The 23,940-nt window shown below is 37.4% G+C and overlaps 1 protein-coding gene across 1 annotated transcript in view; it reads left to right on the top strand.

The window, feature by feature from the left end:
- Positions 1 to 2,808: 2,808 nt before the first annotated feature.
- Positions 2,809 to 23,940, top strand: part of LOC306842874 (tetraspanin-18B-like) — a 69,392-nt gene continuing 48,260 nt past the window's right edge. Inside the window, exon 1 of the mRNA XM_079374025.1 lies at positions 2,809 to 3,220. The gene's annotated coding sequence lies outside the window, so the exon portion shown is untranslated. The remainder of the gene's footprint in view (positions 3,221 to 23,940) is intronic.

Raw genomic sequence — 23,940 nt, 5'->3', positions numbered from 1 at the left:
GATGGTCTCATAATAATAATGTTCAAGCTACAGAAAATCTGTATGTTTAACGTCTGTTAACTGTTCCATGTATATTGATAAATTCTCCCTCTCTTGCTGCCTTGACAGCTTACAGTTTTAGCATACTTTGGTCACCATACACCCTAAAAACCAATTCTAGTAACATGCTCTCTTACAGATATGGAATGCTGTTTGCAACCCATTTTACTTCCATAATGTGAAGTATTTTCATGATGCATACATGGTGCTTGTCCTTGTACTCTCTGTGATGGCCCCTGACAGAATGAGGCTGCCTGGAGTGAGTATGGAGTATGGAGTATGGGGGTGTGCTAGGGAGGGGGTCTAGATTCCTGTCATGTCATGAGCATGGACATTGTTTTTTGTTAGTGTGCAATGTAATGGGGTGGCGACAGATGGGATCTTTTAGCTGTGAATAGCAATTTTGCATAAAATGCAATAAACAGCTTCAAGTAGTTAAGTGCATACAGGTGCTGCTCTTAGTTTGTTCACTTTGACCTTTATTCAAAACAAAAGGAGAAATTTTTAATTTTGTACTGGTTGGAGCTTTCAGACACTTACAATTACAAGTATCAGTGTAGTCCATATGATTGTGAACAAATCTTTCAGACTGTTTCATGAACTGGATCAACTGATTCACTGAAAATATCGAACTCAAAGATTCTATTCATTCTTTTCTCATGAACTCTCAAGAATGATTCAAGAACCACTGCAGATATCAAGATTTGTTTTTATAATGATTTAATTTTCCGGTTTGTTCCTCTCAAAGTCACTATTGAATGTCTTCAGAAGGCATATGAGTCATACGGACCACTTCAATTTATGGTGTTTTTCCCCCCTTATTTTGGAGCTTGACAGTCCTGATTTACTTCACTCTTGAAAATAAAGGTTCTTTATTGGATTCAGTGGTTCCATGAAGAACATGTAACCTTTCCATTGCACAAAAGGTTCTTCATAGTGAAAATTCACACTAAGAAAAAAAAATCATTTCAAGAACTGTTGAGTGAATGGAACCCAAACATCACCTTTTGTGTTCCACAGAAGAAAACAAGCGATACATGTTTTGAATGCCATGAAGATTCTGTCATAATTTACGCATCTTCATGTTGAGATGAATTATCCTTTTTTATGGACTGCTGTGTGGTGGAGTGTCTTTTCTTAAGTAACCACAAACGACCCTGAACTACTTCCCACCCCCACCATCCATGCTAGACCCCCTCCCTACTCGTGCTGCTCAAATCACGACACCAAGCCAAAGAGCTGACATTTCAATAACATATAGACGACACATGCACACACACACACACACACACAGAGGCGTCTCTTCACACTCACAGACATCTCAGAGATGGACTGTCACATGTCACAGGTCTAATAGTTAAACAACATAGACTTTAAGAGGTGCAATCTCTTTGAAGAAATAGTGTGTGTACCAACTCACTGTCACAATGATTGATAGAAGACTTATAGTGGAGGCTGGGGCTAGTTGTCACTGTTTTTTAAGCAAGTTAATATTTCTCAAGGTAGTTTTTTATAAATTCAGTTTATAAAAAAAAAAAAAAAAGGTTTTCAGAAAGTGGGTTTTGCAGCAATGCCATTGAAGACCCATTTTGGGTTCCCCAAAGAACCTTTCAAAGCCTGTTCACACCAAGAATTAACTATAAAGTTAAATATAATGATAATTATATTCACATAAACAGCAATGCACTGTATAATTCTGCTTATTATAAGCATGCTGCCGTTTTGTCGTCTGCCTTTTTAAATGCTTCAGCTCTTTAAATTTTGGAGGATACTTACTGGATGTCAATGTTTTTATTGCTCATCAGCTGGGGGAGAAAAAAAATTCCAACAATAGTTCATCTGTGTTATTAACATTATGTGATGTGGATATTCCTGTTCTCATACAATTAGAATGGTAATTACAACCTTATTATCATTATCATTAATTATTGTCCTCCGTGTGAACAGGCCTTTAAAGTCAGCATGAAATGGAAATTCACCCCATATAGAACCAAGTCCTGCCCTACATTTTTTTTTTACATTTACATTTACATTTATGCATTTAGCAGACGCTTTTATCCAAAGCGACTTACATTGCATTCACGTTACAGTTTTTACATTTTATCAGCTCTTTTTCTTCCCGATAATCCATTACCCCTCAGATGTTCATCACAATGCAGATGAAAAAAATATGTTGCTACTTCTGTTACATTGCAATTTCCATTAGAAATAACCTTTTGTGGAATAGAAACCTTTATTTTTAGGTGCACAGAGGAAAAAAAAAAAAATCAGGTTATTTAACACCCATTCACCTTTAGTGACAATGTGATGCTATATAGTGGATCAAGTTGTCACAGTGGAACATGCCAGGAAACAAGCAAATTTCAAACCATACAATAATTACCAAAAGCAATTCATTAAATAGAAAAAAAAAATGGTAACATTTAAAACAACTTCCCCCCCAATAACAATGTAGCCTACATCCAGGCATCAAAATAGACTTTATACTCACTACCCCCTTGTGAGCCTTCCCTTAATGCATTTGTGGTGTAGAGGGTTAAGTTATGACTGAGGTTGTGGTCTAGATGAGAATTGCGGTGGGATATCATGTATGCCACAGGGAATGTCAGTGGCACGACCTTTGTGGTCATGTAGACAAAGGGATCGTGATACTTTTCTTATCTGACTCGCCATCTGTGGTGGTGTTGAGGGGGGCCAGGGAAGTGAAAACAATTTGACCATTAAATCTCCGCCCACGAGTTGAAAGAGAAGCGCTAAATTGGTGTTCAGGGAGGAGTCAGAGAGAATCCCTCAATGTACCACCACCACTAATATATCATTTCTAATAGCATATCCATTGATTAACAGCAGCAGAACGCGAATAGAGTGAAAGAAGTAAACTGGGCGTTGAAGTTGTAGCAGAGAGTGTCCCTCCCTCCAGGCTGAACTGTAGAAAGCGACTGGTCTGCGCTACCAGCGAGAGGGACGCGAGATTAGGGCAGCAGTTTGGGGGTCTCTGGAATTTATTAGCTGACGCTTGAAGCTCGTTGCTTTTTTTCTGGATTCGGAGCAGATCTACAGGTCCGCCAGTTTTTCAGTCGGCATTCATTCACGCAGACCTACGACCATCACATTTTACCTCGTTTCATCATCTCTGGAGCTCAGGACAGCGAAGACGGGCGCGTGTTGTTTGGATTTTGAGGTGAGATTCTCGCTAAACTGAACTCCGCTGGTGTTTACAATGCAAACTTGTGATAGCTGGTCAGCTCTCTTTATCTATTCATTAAATTCAAATCAGCTAGAAAAACAGCTTGTTTCATTTCGAAACTCTGCCATGTATGGTTATCTCTTAAGCAGGGGAGAACTAAACAGATCAACACTCAAATATGTGTATTGCTTTGACAGTAGCGACACATTGATGGTGAGAGGGTTCACTCGCTTTTTACGCGTAAATTTAAGTTTACTGTAGCCTAACAACTGTTTTGAGGATTTTGAAGGCAGAAAACACTCGGGATTAAAAACGTCGTTGATGTTGTATTGAGCTAACATTGCGCTTCTCTCTCACTCCCAAACAAACAATTTCCTTACGTTACACTCGCTCGTATTTCACCGATGGCTGCGCGTGTCACCATCCGGCGGTTTCTGTTAAATCTAATTAGTTGAGTGAAGCTCGGGGAAAGTCTGGGTGGGATGAGGAGACATCAAGCTGGCGGTTTTCCCACTGGGTGTGACAGCAGGCAGCGTGTGTTGTCCAGGAGGACTGTCTAAAAAACAGTCCCGTCATAACTGTAGTTTATCCCCCCAGACGCACAGGTCAGTAGATGGAGGAGGCAGCCCTGCCGACGGGCGTGAGTTCAGTGCCAGCTTAAATCAATCACACCGTCTTATCAGACCGCCGGTCATCAGTGTGTGAAAGAGATAAAATCTATCTATCTATCTATCTATCTATCTATCTATCTATCTATCTATCTATCTATCTATCTATCTATCTATCTATCTATCTATCTGTCTATCTGTCTGTCTGTCTGTCTGTCTGTCAGTTTAGCAGCTCCGATATAATCATTTAACCCCTTGACATTCCTTTTAACAAAGAGTGAAATTCTCCAGGCTTTGAAACAATAGTGCACCATTGGACATGAATTATGGGGTTTTTCCTGAAAACTAAAACCATGTATGAGTTATCTTTGGCCATATTCCAGAAGCAACAACAACAGTGCCGGGTTGGGTTAATGTATCCTGTTCAGTATTTCTGAAATCTTCTAATCTTTGCATGCACATAAGAATGGTAATTGTTAGAATACTCTGCCATCAGAAGATTGTTTTTCCAGCCTACATGATCTTCACAGCCTGTCAAACTACATCAAATATGGTGTTATAGTGTAACTAGATCTGCAATGCAATCAAATCTGATCTAATCAGGTGTTACTGAGAATAACTTTCAAACCTTTCAATTGTTTAATTTGTGAATTTGTGATTTGTGAAGTCTCTCTTTGAGACAGAAGGTATTATTTCAAACAAAGCCCTGCCATGAATTTGTCCCCCTATTTCTGGACATTATAGTCTAACATAAAGGTTTGCTGCACTTGTTCCACAAAGCAGACTCGGACCAGTTTTCAATTAGTCAGTCACTTGTGCGTGAAGATATTGGCTCTGAGGGATCCATTAATGCCGGCCTCTGGTGGCTTTGTAGTTTAGCTAAATGCTGATGTCAGAAGCACTCAAAGACTTCACTCACACAGCCCAACACAGGCTCAGAGGCAAGACTAGAGCCTTAACCTTTACATTCCACTGAGCTATTGCAAGGTATTTGAGAAGATTCAGCACACTCTCATGACAGTTTGCAACTATATAGCCTAATGTTTTGGTGAATTGGGCTAGTTCATATAAATCTCATTTGTACATTTTCATACAATTTGCTTATGGAACGGTTATGTTTGAGGGTGGGGTTGTGGTGGACCTTCATGCTTACATTTTATATAAAAATTGTAGGCCTGCCTTTTTGTATGAATTAATATGAAATTGCCAACTCATAAAACAGTTAAGTTTTCCTGTGAGATTGGTTTGGAAAAACCCGTAAAATGTGGACATCAGAGGCCTAGAAATAATAGTGTTTGGTCTAATCTACCAGCTTTGCTCTATGGAAAAAGTCAGATCATTTTGACACCTCATTTGACCACTTTTTAAATACTCTTTGTTATATTTTTGTGGTTTATCAATAAAGAAATGAATAATGACAATTATTATTTTTGGATCAATTTATTTTTAGATTAATGGTCGCTATTGTTTGTATTGGTTGGTAATTATACAATGAAGATTCTGTTTACAGATATGAAAATGAACCATTTGATTATTTAGAGGTGTATCAACCTAACTTAGTTAGTTAACTGGTGCGTTATGGTAGAGGGAGACTGTGTTGTTCTGCTCGAGCAGACACGGAATCATTCAGTCACTAAAGCATTGAGCTGCTGGAAATGAATCTTTGGTTCTTCGTGGCAGGAAGTCCCTGTTGAGAGCAAGAAGCCCGTCTCCAGGCTGTAATATTAATATCAGTTGACATGGCGGCAAATGAACTGGTCGTCAGGGCTGGTTTGATCTTCACTGCAGTTCCCAGATCTCTAATCGGCGCAGGTGATTCATTCCACCCTGAGCTCTTATCCAGCCTCAAGTGAAATGCTTTTATTGACAGCAGAGCAAAGGCCCTGGGAGAAAAGGAGGTCAAGTCATCACTTTCTTCCAAGTTTCAGGCATCAGAGTTACACAAGCTGGCAGTTTGTAGTCTGCAGAGGATCTGGAATGAGATAGAGTATCTATTGCCTTGAGAAGAAAATTGCTTTCCCCCCCATTTGCTGGAGGACTCTCATCTAATGCGTGTGACATGGGGCGCTTCACCCGGTAATGGGTTTTGGGGCCTCGTTGCCTCTGAGACATATGAAATTTGCAAAGGAGCTGTGTAGATTAATTACCATGAAGAATATGTGTTCTTTGGTCATAGATTTTTCAAAAATTAAGAGGCTTGTCAAGTATGATATGCCGCGGTAGAACTTCAATTATGAATGCATAGACCTTTTTTAAGCCAGATGCCTTTGTCCTAGAAGGCTTTGAGAAACTTTAGAGGATGCAGTTGATAGCTCCAAAGTTCATTCAAGACAGGGATGTCCACTGACCCTGGTAAATAACAGAACCTCTTTATCAAGAGGAAACAGACTGCTTGTTTGTGTTGGGCATAATGCTTATCTATTATTCAGGCAATTTCCTTCATAATTAGTGTGCTAGGGATATAATGAAGTGAAAGTATGCATATAACAAGCTGGATTCTACAGATAGCTGAGGCTCTTATTTAATCTTTACCAACAATGAAATGGAGATTTTGGATTGCAAACTTTTTTTTTTTTTTTCCATACTCCAGTTTGAAGTGTAGGTTTTATATGGAAGGAACCTTATTGGTGTGCCCATTCAAAATGTTATTTCCCTAAATATCTGCATTTTAGTTACAGATAGAAATCTTGCTACAGGTACAGTGATTAACCAGGAGGACAATAATAGAGAAGTTTGAAGTCAAGGTCTTAAACTGTTTATTAAATTCAGTGATTTAGGTGGCTTACTTTCATTTGAAGAGTCTATTTTATGAATAGTCGAAGCAGTAGACATTTGTAGTTGGCTTTTTTATTTGAGAGGAATACAGTGACTTTTTTTCAGCTTGCAAAGAATAACTTGCACGATTGCTTGCTGTTAATGCCTGCTGGAAATTCAGTAAAAATCCGGCTAAAGGTGGGGTAAGTTATTTCTGGTAGCCAGTGCTGCCATTTGAAATCACCAAAACAAACACGCCCCTACCCCAAAAGGGTCTCTATTTTGATAGCTCCGCCCCACACATACGTACAGCAAAGATTGCGGGTCCTACTTCTTGCCTTATCGTAACTAGAGGTGGAACTGTTTGCGAAAAAAAATCAAACCATACGGTTCTCCACAAACGGTTCGGCACGTGCTAGGACCGCGGTTCAACTTAAATCTGACACCGCATCTGCAATATGGTTTGTTATAAATAACACGTAAAAAGAACCGATTTCGGCTAATGTATGCTACTGTTGATGGATGCGCATTCTGACTTCCCAGTACATTACAACAACAGTGATGAAAAAAAAAATGGACAAACCATTCACTCTTGTTCAAAGCAAGTGCCGTATGCTGGAATATTCCGTCATCCCCCGGGTGCTGATAGCACACGCGCACAGGTGAGACCTGAACAGCACACGTTGATATCATTTAAACATCTAAGAGCCAGAGGATGCGAGCTCGCGCGCGCAGTGAGAAGATTTGTGCGTGCGCTCATCAGAAGCTCTCTCCTCTGCATCATGAGTAGACACACCCCTTACTGATGATTGGCTACAAGTTTGTTTTGGTACTCGGCCCCAACTCGTTTTCTAAAGCGTTTTTGAAAAGACGCATACCCCACCTTTAATTTAAAAAATGGGATTATGGGATGCCATTTTGGTGCTTAGGTCTATATATTGTACAGACTGTATGTAGAATATATATCACAATTGGTACAGAGAACCTTCAGATTTTAATAGTATTTGGTACTGACTGCTGGAAACCAGCCTGGTCTCTTGTTTATAAGTATTAATATGTAACATTCACAGGACATTAAATGGATATTTTATATATTTTGATTGACAATATTTCATTGAAAAAATGCCAAAAGTGGTATTAAAAGTAGTCCAAATAATGATGCTTTGAATGATGCAGTCACAGTTCTCTCTGGTGAAATTTTGTGTGAGATACAGAGCACAATTGAAGTTGTTAATTGTTGAAAATATTATCTCGATCCATTCCACGAGAGCTGACTGAAGAGAATGACTGAAGCATGAATGAGACAATGCCTTTTGTGTCCCACGGCAAACTAAATAAATATTACATGATAAGTAATGGTTAAACAATTACAGAAATGTTATTCATTTTAAAGTTTTAAAATGTAGTCTCTTTAAACATTATGTAATCCTTCAAAATGAGCTGACAGCAGAAATCACAGAACATTAAGTAAATGAGTAAACTGCATTATAAATAAATAAATATGATTGAAAACTGAATTCAGTTTAATCAAAATGTTAATGCCACAATTGCAATATTCATAATAATTTATTTTTAAGTCTTTAAAGTTGTTTATACATGTATAATTTTGTTTTAGATGTTAAAACGTCAGTATCATACATTTAGTTGCCGTAAGTTTTAGTGTCTATGCAAACATTAGTAAAGGTAGTTGTACATGTATAAAATAATATGGTAATTCAAACTTATAAAAACCATTTAACAGTGTATTACAATTACATGTATGGTCCTGTTAAATGTAATATCATTTTTCACTGTATCTGGTAAGGGAACGTACAGGTGACAACTTAACACTTTTTGCGGTGATAATAACACTGCATTTTGCTGACAATTAAAATAAGGAACATTTCTCAAACCATGGGCTATTTATGATAGCGGCACACACAGTTGTGTATCCTCAGCTATCGAGTAAAAGAGCTCTATTGATCTGAGTTGCTGTCTTTATGACATTTGTACGGCCTGGATACAGACAGTTGTCTCTCTCTGTATGGACTCACATTATAGTAAAGGCCTGTTTCTCCCTTTAACACAGTTAAACTCCTCACTACTCCTGACTCAGGCATATTTGTGTGCTTCTGATCTTTCTCTTTTTTTTTCTTTCTCATTCCAGTTGAAGTTTATTTCCCAGATTTTTTCCTGTACTCCCCACCTCTGTTTCCCCCCTCCTCTGGGTTTTTGGTTTTGGTAACAGTTCTGTGGTCGCTCCTGTGTATTCAAGTGCACATAGCAAACTCAAAAGCCATTACTCTACAGACAGACATTCCTTTGTGGGAAGCGTTTGGTAGGTTTTAGTCGCTTTCTGTGTTCAGTAGTGTTAAGATGTTCACTACTGTTCTGTGCTCTTTTGAGATGATCAATAAACACGTTGTTCTGTCTTTGAATACCACCCACATATAGAAGGACATTAGCATGCATTCACACAAACACACACTCACAGCAGAGTGAATTGAGCACAGCTGGCTTAGGTCCATTTGCTTTGTGTGTTTAAGGTCTTTGCTCTCTGATACAATATTAATTAAAAAGGCTGTTCTGTTTAGCATCACGTCTTGAATTCTGGACATTGTACTGATGACCTGTAATTTATATAGCTGGAGCTGAATGAAGCTTATGGGTACAGTGTTTCCCTGAAGTGTGGCTGTATTTGGAAATGGTGATTTAATAGCAGAACTTGGATGATACTTTGGGCTAAGCACTAAAATCGAGCAGTTTTTTTCCCAATGTGCTGAGATAAGCTGTCCTTACAATACAAACATGATGAAAATTACAGTATGAACCATTTGGACATAAATGGATTATGTGTTGTTTTCCCCTAGATTTTATCACCATTATGCACTTTTATGCATTATGCATTAGTGCATCATATTAATATGCTTCTGCAGAGCCGAGATGTTTCTGTATTAGAATTGTATTAGAAATCTTTTTATTCATTTTATATGTAATTTCACAACACATTAGGCTGGTGTAAATAAACAGTTAACAATGCAAGCTTAATAAAAAAATTATACAGACCCACAATGTGAAATGCTAAGCACATTTTATACACATACAAATGTTTGGACACACCAAGTCATTCTTTCTTATGACTATTTTCCACACTTTAGACTGATAGTCAAAACTACACTGCAATTCAAAAGACCATTAACAGAAAGATTAAAGACAGTTTCTTTGACAGTAATATTGTGAATATATAACTGTTTTCTATTTTAATATATTTTGAAATGTAATTTATTCCTTTGATGGCAAAGTTGAAATTTCAGCAACCACTACTCCAGTCTTCAGTGTCACATGTTTCTTCAGAAATCATTCTAATATGCTGATATTATTATCACAGTTGGGAACAGTTGTGCTGCTTAATGCTTTTGTGGCATTTAACTGAAAAAGAAAATCTTATGTAACATTATGCATGACTGGGAATTATTTATTGACCAAACAATGTTAAACAAGATTTCAACTCAATACACACTGGACATTCTCTTAACTACCTTAAGTGCATTCTGGGATGATTTGTAAACAGTACTGAAAGGGTTCACATGTAAGCTGGAGTCTTGTTGAATGCTTTTCCTTCACCATCTTTACTTATAATTCTAGTTTTCTATTATATTTGTTATATAGCCTATATTTGTTTTAAAAAAAAACTATATTTAAGCATTTAAGCTTATCTTTTATTAGATAAAAATGTATTCAGACTCTGAGAAATTCAATAAACTCTGTCCAAACTTTTGACTGGTAGTGTGTAAATAACAGTTTCTGTCAGCTAGACTAAGAACCACGGTGCTTTCAATTAAAGTGACAAAACCACAACTGAACTGACAAAAACATTTGTATGTCAGTGTTCATGTCAGGTACAATTCATGTCCGATTTTCCAGAACATTTCCCCAGTCTCCTCATAATGTATTTGACAACTTCCTCCTACAAGTCTGCCACATCAGATGCCACTATATGCCTATGTTTAATAGCAGATTAAGCTGACATGTTCTGTACTTTTTAGTTTTACTCCTCATGATTTTTTTATGAGATGCTATAAATGTTTCAGCCAGGCTTCTTTACCCATATGTGGCTTTCAACAGATTTGTTGGGTCACTAACGTTAAAGTCATCTTGTGGCTTTTAGGGCTGCGTTTTGAAACTTCAGGCATCATTCTGCAAGACAGCGATTGTCAGTCAGCTTTCTCGGTTCAATGCAGGGCCATGAAGAAAACTACCTTCTTTAATCATGAGATAACGTGATCACAGGAAGGTGGTGTATTGTCACATTGTGTGGTCATTAATGAGGAAACTACACGCTTCTCCATTCAAGCTGCTGAGGAAATATTTAGGGCAGTGATATCATTCCCCACTGATTAGGCTGGAGAATGGATGAAATAGACCATGAAGTCTAATCTCTTCCTTTTCTAATCTCTGCTCGTATTTGGAAACTGCCGGAGGAAAAGACTGAGCACCCTTCAAAGGTAGTAAATGCTTTGTGTGAGCATCATTTGCATGTTACTGATTATTTTAATGTAAATGGAATGTGCCAGCTTGCGTTTTTGTTGATGGAAAGAACAGGATCGCTCGGGACTGAAGGTTACAAGGTGCTTATTCTGATTTGGTGCCGCATTTTTGGGCTATGATTGGCAACTTAAATTCTCATGCAGGTCAAAGAAGGAGAGCTTCAGGAAATGATAAACCTGGGCTTGTGTCCCAATAATTAGTCACATGTTCTTTTGCCAGCTATAGTGGCCATATTACGCTGACTTAATTACAGCCACCTGCTTGAGACGGTAAAACTGAAAACATCAGGCCCAGCAGTTGAGGCAAGTCTCCAGCTGTTTGCTCTTTCGGGATAATCTTATGATTGGCAAGTTGTAATGCTTTTCTTGGGTCCTGAGAGACCATGGCATCTGAGATGGTGTAAATCAACCGAAAAAGGATATTTCAGTGCTGCGTTTCTTTGCCTGCCAACATGTCTTAGAGTAGAATATGAGATGCGCCCTCAGCAGTACACAGACCTAAAATAGTCCAATAAAACTCCATTAACATAGAACAATAGAAATGGAACTCACTGGCTTCATTGTTTGACTAACATTTGGAAAAATGAACAGGAAATAAACAGAGTTTTAATTAATAATTGGGAAAGTAAATGATTTCTGTTTGCTTTATGCTAAATGCTTAATTTTGTTTGTGGAAAAATGTGCATCATCCATCATTAGTCTTGACGAAATGTGAAAACGTTTTTCTTTATTAAACTGAAAAGCATCATTTTTCCACTCAAATATTGACCTTCTTTTTCAATGCATGCCAAAACATTTTTATTAAATTCATAGAATGGTAACACTTGTCACTATTAAGTTGTTTTTTTAGCATGCCTGTTATGAACATATTGTTTTTTTAGTGCTTATAAAGCACATATTCTGCATCAGTGTTGGGGAAAGTTACTTTTAAAAGTAATGCATTACAGAATCAGAATCAGAATGAGCTTTATTGGCCAAGTATGTTTACACATACAAGGAATTTGTTGTAGTGACAGAAGCTCCACAGTGCAACAGAGAGACAGCAACAGGACAGTACACAGATAATAAAAGAATAACAACAATTAACCAAAAGGCAATGTACAAAGCAGCAAAAACACAATATATAATATAGACAACTATGGTATGTACAGGTCAAGTATGTGCAAATTAGAAATGAGAAAATAAAGATAAAATTAGTGAGTATGGTGACTGGATAGTGTATTATAGTTGTGTGTTCCACATTTATTGTTGGGTGTTCATGAGATGGATTGCCTGAGGGAAGAAACTGTTCCTATGTCTGGTCGTTCTGGTGCTCAGAGCTCTGTAGCGTCGACCAGACCGTAACAGTTCAAAGAGGGAGTGTGCTGGATGTGAGGGGTCCAGAGTGATTTTACCAGCCCTTTTGCTCACTCTGGATAAGTACAGTTCTTGGAGAGTGGGGAGGGTTGTACCAATGATTCGCTCAGCAGTCCGGACTACCCTCCGTAGTCTTCTGAGATCAGATTTGGTAGCTGAGCTGAACCAGACAGTTATAGAAGTGCAGAGGATGGATTCAATGATGGCGGAGTAGAACTGTTTCAGCAGCTCCTGTGGCAGGTTGAACTTCCTCAGCTGGTGAAGAAAGTATAGCCTCTGCTGGGCCTTCCTGTCAACGGAGTCTATGTGAATATCCCACTTCAGGTCCTGGAAGATGGTGGTGCCCAGCAACGTTTTTATTCTCGTACTTTATTTCTTTCCTTATAGTATTTTTTTTTCATATTAATGCCTTATAATAACCTTTTATGACCCTAATGACCAAACACAGCAATCAAAAATTAATTTCAGTTATTCATTTATTGATTGACTGATTGATTTCAGTGAGTGATAGACACTATAATACTGAGCATGCATGAAATGGTTCACTCATATATCATTATTCACTCATATCTTTGTCACACCACACTGATCACTTAATTTTATAGTTTGAAGTCACTAGAATGATAAAGGCCCTTTTCAGTTCTGTCCCATGAGCTCTTAAATATTGTGCCTGAATAACTTACCTGGCCTTTGAAGTTTGAATAGATTCTGTGTCTTTTAAAATACCTTATGAAATGTGATTTGAAGCGTTTAAAAGCACAGTTAACCCAAAAATGAAAATCCTGTCATATTTTACGCCTGCTCAACCTCATTTTAAAGACTACCCTGCTGCGATGTGTCTGGCAGGCCATGTTTGGGAGCTACATCAGAAGGCAAGATTTTCATTTGAATATTTTTTATTTGAAGTATTCTGTATAGCATGAGTTAAATGCACCACTTTTGATAGTTAATTTTCCTTGAGCCATTGACTTTCGTCCACATCCCATCCCAGGTTTGAGATTTGCATTAATCATAGGTTTTATACAACTTGCATAATTATGTGAAATTTGGTGAACAGGATAGAAAGATTTATTGTTCTTTTGTGCCTTCTTCCCACCAAGCAAATCATTGAGCTCCATGAGAAGTGTCAGTCAGCAAAATGCAGTCCAAAAGAGAGCTAAGTCAAAATGAGTCAGATAATCTGTGTGGCCCTGTTTACGCTTGTTTTGGAGAGCAGAAACTGAATTTCGAGAATTGGATGGAGACTTTCAGAGGCAATTGAAGACATATGGAACAAGCATCAGCCTACAAGATCAGTTGTAAACAGCATGTTTTACCTTTCATCTAATGAACAACTGCAACTGCAACCACCCAGAGTTATGCCACAGTAGAAATCAGCTTAAAAGGAAATCCATGTGTTGTTTTGCATATTAAAATACAGACAAAAATAAGATTGTGAATTAATTGACTATGTAATATGCTGTTGTTTCAAGAAACATCTCTGGAATTCTAGTTTCTTTGACCTGTTTTATCCATATAAAGTTCCATTAATTTGACAATGGTCCAAGACCTTTCCAGGCAAGGATTTACTTCTTCCTTATTTCCCACTTACATATACCATTTCCTTAAAAAAAACACAGATTTGTATGTGTAAGCCTGAGACATTCTCTTAACTTTCTCAGCACATTCATTTGTTGTCCCACTGCTGTTTCATCATCTTCTGTGGTGGAAACCAATTGACTTGTGTTCCTATTGAGACCTCTTCTTGGATGCCCTCCAAATGATCTCATGTTCTATAGTTTCTCTGACTCCTCCTCATGTGCCATAAATCATCGTGATGTAATCTTTCACACTGCCGTTCCCACAACTGGTGAGCTGAAGCGCTTGTTCTCCTAGAGAGCATTGCGTAGTGACCAGTTAACCTCAGGTTTTACATCCCAGAGCAGAAACGACCGGAATGACCTCTCGTATTCCTCTGATACACATACACTGTCTTTATTTCTGAAATTTCCATTTATTCCGCCTGGGGCCTTTAAGGTTATGGGCTGTTTTTGCAGCATTTATCCAGACGAATAAGACTGAACACATTTTGAGAAGCCTCTCAGAATGTTTATGTCTGGAATTTGCATTTAGACCTGAAGATTCATCTGATTTTCTGAGAGTATTTGTGTTTGTGTTGAGCGTGACCAGGGGGAGGAATGTTTCTAAAAGCGCTGAGAGATTTTTTTACGAGACCTTACTGTGGAAAAATGTCTGGTCGTTTTGCCACCTACCCCTCCCGGATAGCCTCCTCCTGAGATCCTGTAAAAAGCAGGATATCTACCCTAGGATGTCTTGTTCTTTGCTTCCTGAGGATAATGGGATTTTGGGAAATTGCAAAGCAGGAACATTTTATGAACTGATTATAGGAAAAATACGAGCTTTATTGATGTCTAAAGGACCCCAGTGAATCCCATTTAGCTCTTAATTCATTATCTTGTAAGAAAGGCTTTGCTTTGAACTGCTAACATTGTCCTTTTCTGTGAAATGGAGTAAAACTAAGTTTAATTAATGTCTTAATAATTTTGAAAACAGATATAAAGATGGAAATGCTAACAATGCTTTCAGACACAGCCAGAGCTTTAGTAAACCACACAGAGGTGTAGGGGTTAAACAAAATGTGGCCGTTTACGAGGAGATCCCACTGTTGAGCTTCTGCCTGATGAGGCAAATGATTCTGTTCAAAGGCTTGATGTGCTTATATCCCAGCATGACTTCTGCTCTCTTAGCTTCTCCGGTCGTGCCCGTGAAATCGGTGCAGTGCAGCATTACCATTCAAGCCTCCAGCTATGTCAAATCTCAGTCTGGATCAATTATAGCATCCAGCTTCTCTTCCGAATCTCTGTCTGACAGATGCTGCAGTTTTATATGCATGTATCAAAATCTCATATTCATACATGTGAAATTCAACGATTAGGTGTCTTGAGAGGAGGATGTGGGTGGAGAGGAGATTGCAGTCTGGAATTTTTGGGATATTTTGAGGTATATTTTACAGATAGATAGATATAGATACTTATTTTAATTTTGAGATTTGTTTTTGAAAGAAATAAATAGCGTTAAATTTTACCAAAAGTGACAAGACTTTTACATTATTAAATAATAAATCAAATAAATGCTGCTCTTGTGAAGATTCAAAGAATCCTAAAAAACATTTCACAGTTTCCACAAAAATATAGCATAACTTTTCAATATCAATAATAAGAAGAAATGTTATCTGAGCACCAAATGAGCATATTAGAATGATTTCTGAAGGATCATGTGACACTAAAGACTGGACTAATGAATTTGATTTTATTTTAAGTTGTGATAATATTTATCAGAGTTATCATTTTTAATGTATTTTGATCAATTAAATGCAGCCTTAGTGAGCATAACAACATCTTTTAAAAACAAAAAAAATATTTTACATTTTTAAATAGTTTAACGTTGAGTAAGGCCTATGCATATTTACTGTAATATACTGCATCTATGATTTTTTTTAATTTACAGTAATTTCCAGTTTTCCAGTATCTATATGTAATCCTTAAGAAAATAGTTTTTAATAAAAATGGGTGCCAACTTATAATTTACATTGAAAAACCTTAAAAGAGGTTAATTACTATTAAATGTAAACTTTACCAGAACTCAGCATGAATGTCTATTTTTTTTCATGCTGTACGTGATCATTTCTGTGCCAAAGTTAATTTGTACCTTTTAATTTGAACTAAAATCAGTCCATTTCAAATGAAGATACAAAGGGAACCTTCAACCCATAATTTCATTTGAGATCCTTTTGCCCCTTTTTGGCTTTGTCCCACTCTCATTCTGTTGTGGTGAAGTGCCATGCTGTTTTCCCATGGTGAATAGGATTACACTGACAGAGAATGTTTGGTGTTGACACAGCATGCAGCTTGGTTAGTCCTCCAAATCCCCTGCTGTTACTGAGACCAAACAACAAAATCTGCTCATTTTTCAAACCAATTGCTTTGGGAATATGAACTGGCTAGAGGAAAGTCCTGTATTTGTGTAAGGGACTAAATAGTTCTATTTCTGGTTTTAATTAAGAAAGACTCAGGGAACCAAGTGCTTCCTGTCTGACAGATTGTCCTTTGAATTTTTACGACAGGTTGTGTCAGCACAACTAAATAAACAATGTGCACACTAAGGATAAAATAAGAGAAGGATGAACACTGCACTACGTCTTACCAAAGACACTTACTGCAGCTTTTGACTATGAACATGTATTGTTTCGACTTATAATGAAAAAAGATTGAATAAAAGTACAGTAGACATGACTTCCATGACAGCTATGATGTTTGGCACATCTTTTAACAAGGACCTGAAATTGACAACAGATGTTGGCACATACTTAAGAAACTTGTCTGACGCAGAGCTGAATAAATTTGGAGGATAGTGATTAAAATGTTCAGTTGCTTAACAATATCCTGATAAATTTACAAGAAAAAGCAGTAGATTTAGTTGGCAGAAATTCACAATAAAAAATGGTGACATGTATCTGGTATTACGAGATGGCATTTATAACTGTATATTTTATCAATATAGTGTTAATATACCTATTCACTTGAATTACAAATATTTGCTTTGTACCATAAAATCTACTGATAACTACCATAATAATCAAAGGTGGCCTGTTCTCAAAATGAACTTATATGAATTTATATAAGTTGTCTTACTGTATATGTCTTATATGAACTTCTGGAAATGTCCTGTTAAAGTTTTTCACTGTAAATTATATGGCAGTTCTTTTTTTACTTTCAAAATTCACATTATTTTACAGTAAAATTGCATATAATGCAATGTTCAACCATTTACAGTTTTTCACCATATATGGTAAGTTGTCCTACCCAATGTGAAATCTTACTGGTCCAAAATCCTTTTACACATAACTACATTAAGCATCATTTTTTTTAATTTTGGCTTTCCACAACAGTTTTTACATCGAGCAGCAACTAAATAGTGCAAATAGGGACATTACTAATCTATTGGTTGCCCCATTTCTGATTTATCTTTAATCCAGCCATGCTATTCATTTTATAACAACTGATGCAGCAAATGAGTAATATAACTCAATTTGTAACAATGCAAAAATTGTTTTTTTATGGTAATTTTACACCATTTTAATCTAAACTACGCTCTATAGAAAGGATGAGAGATTTATATTCCTCAAATATCTTTCATCATAATGAATCAGTGTAGTCAATCATTAGCTCATTATTGACAAGATCAGATCATTAATCATGTCTGTTGTTTGCATATCCCTTTCTGAGAGGAAACAGTGGTTCATGGACCGCTTGGTTTACATGTTAACAACCTTTCTTGTGCCTAATTGGAGAAGCTGACTCCCCCACACCTTTAAGCCCTTTTGGCCCATTCCAATAGGTTTAATCACTCGGCTTCAAAGGCTTGTTTTGACGCCCTGAACCTTGTCTCTCCCCAGAGACTAAGGTCTGTTCGGCCTTGGGGCCTAAAAAGGGAGAGGGAGGTTTTAATGACAGACAAGAACAGACTGCGTTGAGAAAACACTAAGTAAGTGTGTACAGAGCTGGTCGTTATCACAGCACTGAGTGTTATGCCAGGAGCTGTACCATATGACTCTTTCAACACCTTGACAGCCTCCTTTTTCTCTAGGGATTGCACTTAAAGCCCCTGTCAGACACCTGCCACAAGGTCAGAGGACACCTGGACGGCTTCTGCCACATTTCAATCAGGTGTATCGATCAAGTGTCTGAAGCAGAGAAGTGGCTTAAATATGTGTTGAGTCCATGTGTTTTATCAATATAGTTCAGAGACGATATCGAGTGTCAGGGGGTATTTGGGGCTCGGTCCAGACATCTGCAAATGCCTATTCTTTGAAAAAATATTGGAATATGATACACTTGAAGTATCAAGTATTGAAACATTACATCTGTGGTGTGTCATTGTTTATGAAGTAAATTTCTCAAAATTACTGCTGGGGCTAAACCTAAAAAGACCCCTCTAACCTATCGTCTCAGCCCCAGGCATTGGCAAAATAATCAAAAATAGTTTTTGACCCTTTTGGCTTTCCGTAGTCTAATAAGTGCTTTACACTTATAAAAGTTTTGTCGTTCACTCCCCAGGTGTTTTTAAGGTTCTTTATAAGTACAATGGGGTGCTTCTGAGAGGAATTTGTGTTATTTTTGAAAAAGTAGTTATTTTAAATTGAAATAATATTTCATAATATTACTGTTTTACCGTATTAATTATTTAATAAATGAAGCCTTGGTGAACATAAGAGACTTCTTTCAAAAACATTAAAAATCAAACCAACCCCAAACATTTGAATGGTAATACAGTGTGCCTGTATTGTAATATTGATAATATTGTAATTTATGTAAATAATAGTTAGAAGTTTTACTTATATTAATCATTTAACAATTACAATAAAAATGTATTTACTAGCCAACTAATGGATCACACTAACAGACATGAAAATGATTAATATTTTAATATTTAATGTTTTTTTTTTTTTTTTGCATGAGTTGGACACACAATCTATTAAAGGAAGAACGAGAGAAAAAAATGGCATATGAGACTAGACAGTTGGCAAGCCTGGCCATCACATCCTTTCAGAGGGACAGACGTCCTGTAGGATGTGTAACTCATCGTGTATGTGAATAGCATAGCATGATCATTAACAGAGAGGGGAAGAGGTAGGGCAATGAAAATGTATAATGACAAATAACAACAAGCACATCCTTTATTGCCCACACTCTGTGGTCATCTATTAGCATTGAACTTTAAGTCATCCTGCATTGTTCAAATGTACCACAAACTGAAAAATGACCTTTAGACGCAGAAAATGCAGATGCCCTTTGATCTATTTTGTTCAAACCCCTTGTTGATTCTAGATGGAACAAACAATGTTTGCAAGTGTAGAGAACACAATTAAAGAGCGCACGGTCCCCTCAGACTGTAAGGTCAGAAGAAACAAATCAGTGTACCCTGTGGTCGATCTTAAATGCCATTGATTTGGGAGTGAAAGGTTTGTAAAAGAGGTTTGAGGAAGCCTCGAGAAGATGCAATTTGTATGTAGTATGTATTGTTTTTGAAGTATTTTTTCCCATTCATATTTCCTAGATTATATATATATATATATATATATATATATATACAACCTGAATCCCGAATTTGAATAAAATGAAAACTAAAAGACTTTCAAATCACGAGTCAATATCTTATTCACAATAGAACATAGAGAACATAACAAATGTTTAAACTGATAATTTTTGCAATTTTATTCACTAAATGAACTAATTTCAAATTTGATGCCTGCTACAGGTCTCAAAAAAGTTGGCACGGGGGGAAAAAGAGCTGAAAAAGTAAGAAATTTGGAAAAGATTCGGCTGGGAGAACATCTAGCAACTTATTAAGTTAACTGACATCAGGTCTTTAATATAATTAGCTATAAAAGGCATGTCTTATAGAGGCAGAGTCTCTCAGAAGTAAAGATGGGCAGAGGCTCTCCAATCTGTGAAAGAGCACATAAAAAGAAGGCTTTGCAAATCTCATCATCTACAGTGCATAACATCATCAAAAGATTCAGAGAAACTGGAGAAATCTCTGTGCGTAAGGAACAAGGCTGAAGACCTTTGTTGGATGCCCATGGTCTTCGGGCCCTCAGATGACACTGCATCACTCATCGGCATGATTCTGTCATTGACATTACTAAATGGGCCCAGGAATACTTCCAGAAACTACTGTTGGTAAACTTGGGCTGGGCGATATATCGAACGCGATTATCATGCTCATAGGGATGTCGCGATAACTGTAATATCGCAATACCGCACTATTGACAAGCATAACCGCAGAGGAATGCAACAAACGTGATATTTCTGTGTTTTCTTTTTCTTAAGGTTATGTCCTTCTCGTTTTTCATTTTGTGCATGTGTACTGAATATTAGTAATGATAACAATGTGTACCATGCTGATTTGTACAGAGGCTCAGTAAATTTGCACTTAAAAAGCCTAAACAGACAGCGAATGAGAGAGAGATCGACTGATCGCGTGCGATTACCTGCGTCTGTCCTTCAGGCCGAGTCATGTATATTTATGAAAACAGGTTGTCATGTCCAAGGAAAGCGAAATCTGTCTTAGCATCAACGCCTTTAAAAATGGCGCTCAAAGTTAAAATGGTGGGAGACCTTCCAGCGTGTTATCAGCGTTCAGTTCAAAAGCCAGCATCTCTGATGGTATGGGGGTGCATAAGTGCATACGGTATGGGCAGCTTGCATATTTTGGAAGGCACTATAAATGCTGAAAGGTATATAAAGGTTTTAGAGCAACATATGCTCCCCTCCAGACGACGTCTATTTCAGGGAAGGCCTTGTGTATTTCAGCAGGGCAATGCAAAACCACATACTGCAGCTATTACAAAAGCATGGCTTCTTATCAGAAGAGTCCGGGTGCTGAATTGGCCTGCCTCCAGTTCAGATCGTTCACCTATAGAGAACATTTGGCGCATCAGTAATTGAAAAATAGGGTAAACGTACCTATTAAGCTCACCAAAATTTACATTAAGACATTTTTAGTGCACAAGATATTGGTTTCAGTACAAAAAGTTATGTTGAAATAAAATATTAATCTCTCACACAAAAATGTTTCATTTTATTTTAAATGACAAAAGCATTTCAATTCAGATATGCATCATTAAATTAAAAAAAGTCTGACTGTGCTTAATGCACACCCCTGTTCCCATTAAGCTCACATAATGTTTTATTAAAAATTCTTGCTTATTTTAAGGAAAATATTTAAAGAATAATTGTAAAAATATAAAGATATAAAGATTTATATAAAAAATATAAATACCTTTTTTTGAAGGTACAAAGTCAATCACAAAAAACAGAACACTAGAATCAAGCAACAAGGCATTGAAGTCGATCAGTTACAGTGGGGCAAATAAGTATTTGATACACTGCCGATTTTTCAAGTCTTACAAAGAATGGAGAGATCTGTAATTTTCATCGTAGGTACACCTCAACTGTGAGAGACAGAATATAAAAAAAAAATCCAGAAAATCACATTGTATGATTTTTGAATAATTAATTTCCATTTTATTGCATGAAATGAGTATTTGATCACCTACCAACCAGCAAGAATTCTGGCTCTCACAGACCTGTTAGTTTGTCTTTAAGAAGCCCTCCTATCCTCCACTCATTACCTGTATTAATTGCACTTATTTGAACTTGTTACCTGTATAAAAGACATTTGTTCACACACTCAATCAATCAAACTCCAACCTCTCCACTATGGGCAAGACCAAAGAGCTGTCTAAGGACACTAGGGACAAAATTGTAGACCTGTACAAGGCTGGGATGGGCTACAGGACAATAGGCAAACAGCTTGGTGAGAAGGCAACAACTGTTGGCGCAATTATTAGAAAATGGAAGAAATTCAAGATGACTGTCAATCTCCCTTGGACTGAGGCTCCATGCAAGATCTCGCCTCGTGGAGTATCAATGATCCTGAGAATGGTGAGGAATCAGCCTAGAACTACAACGGGAGGACCTGGTCAATGACCTGAAGAGAGCTGGGTCCACAGTCTCAACGGTTAACATTAGTAACACACTACACCGTCATGGATTAAAATCCTGCAGTGCACGCAAGTTCCCCCTGCTCAAGCCAGCACATGTCCAGGCCCGTCTGAAGTTTGCCAAAGACCATCTGGATGATCCAGAGGAGGCATGGGAGAAGTTCATGTGGTCAGATGAGACCAAAATATAACTTTTAGGTATAAACTCCACTCGCCGTGTTTGGCGTAAGAAGAAGGATGAGTACAATCCCAAGAACACCATCCCAACCGTGAAGCATGGGGGTGGAAACATCATGCTTTGAGGGTGCTTTTCTGCAAAGGGGACAGGACGACTGCACCGTATTGAGGGGAGGATGGATGGGGCCATGTATCGCGAGAGTTTGGGCAACAACCTCCTTCCCTCAGTAAGAGCATTGAAGATGGGTCGTGGCTGGGTCTTCTAGCATGACAATGACCCCAAACACACAGCAAGGGCAACTAAGGAGTGGCTCCGTAAGAAGCATTTCAAGGTCCTGGAGTGGCCTAGCCAATAGAAAATCTGAACCCAATAGAAAATCTATGGAGGGAGCTGAAACTCCGTGTTGCCCAGCGACAGCCCCAAATCCTGAAAGATCTGGAGAAGACCTGTATGGAGGAGTGGGCCAAAATCCCTGCTGCAGTGTGTGCAAACGTGAAGAACTACAGGAAACGTCTGACCTCTTCTATTTTTCTATTGTATCAAATACTTATTTCATGCAATAAATTGGAAATTAATTATTCAAAAATCATACAATGTGATTTTCTGGATTTAATTTTTTTATTCTGTCTCTCACAGTTGACGTGTACCTACGATGAAAATTAAAGATCTCTCCATTCTTTGTAAGTGGTAAAACTTGAAAAATTGGCAGTGTATCAAATACTTATTTGCCCCACTGTATATATTCATAGTGAAGTGTCATCTAAGCACATTGTAGCATCTAGACTAGTCCACGTTCAGCACGTGGACTAGTAACACATTCAAAAATCAAATAAAACAAACCAATAAAACATTTAATTCCTGAGGATGAACACAGAAACTAACCTCATTATGAAACCTCTTTTTAAATGGATGTGAACTTATCTAGTCTCTTAAGGCTGGAATACACTACATGATTTTTGCCCCGATTTTAGATTTACAGTCTGGAAAAGTTGATGCTAGTTGCCAAAGGTCAGAGCCAGTCTGCAGATTTGAGTTGACAGAATTAATAGAAAATCGATTAATTTAACTTAAAGTGACAAGCATCAGTATGTAAAGTCTGTTTATGAAGTATTTACATAGACGTTCAATGTGGAAGAGCTTAAAGAAAGCACTCTGAGCTTAACTGGAGCAGCAACAATTTTTATTACGTTTCATGTAATATCCCTTACAAAAATTACCTGTGGTATTACATGTGGTAAAACATTAAAAGTACTACACAAAAATTGTGTGGTAATTACGTGGTATTGTGTTGTTTTTTGGGACGCTTTACCACAGCACTTTTGTTGTACTGTATGTAATATAGAGATAGTTACTGTAATTATCCAAAGATAATTACTGTAAATCTGGTATATTTGCGTGCATCAAAGAAATCCCTGATTACACGCAGGTTCTTTCATTTTGCAATATGACAATGGCACTGAGCAATAACACACTTCGTTTTTAGTTTGTTTGATGTAATATATCTGTGATATTCCTGTGGTACTACTGTCATATTTCTGCAGTAATACCTGGTTTTCCTGTAATAGTCCTGTGGTCCTTTTGTTATATTTTTGTGGTATTCCTGTAATCATTTTGCAGGGTTTTTTATGGTAACACTTAATTTGCTATGATATTCCTGCAAGAAAACCATAGTTTTTCTGTCATAGACCTGTGGTATTACTAGCATACTTCTAGTCATAATCTTA

The sequence above is a fragment of the Barbus barbus genome (assembly GCF_936440315.1).
Source record: "Barbus barbus genome assembly, chromosome: 23".
In the NCBI taxonomy this organism is placed as follows: domain Eukaryota; kingdom Metazoa; phylum Chordata; class Actinopteri; order Cypriniformes; family Cyprinidae; genus Barbus; species Barbus barbus.
This window is presented reverse-complemented; position numbering and strand designations above follow the sequence as displayed.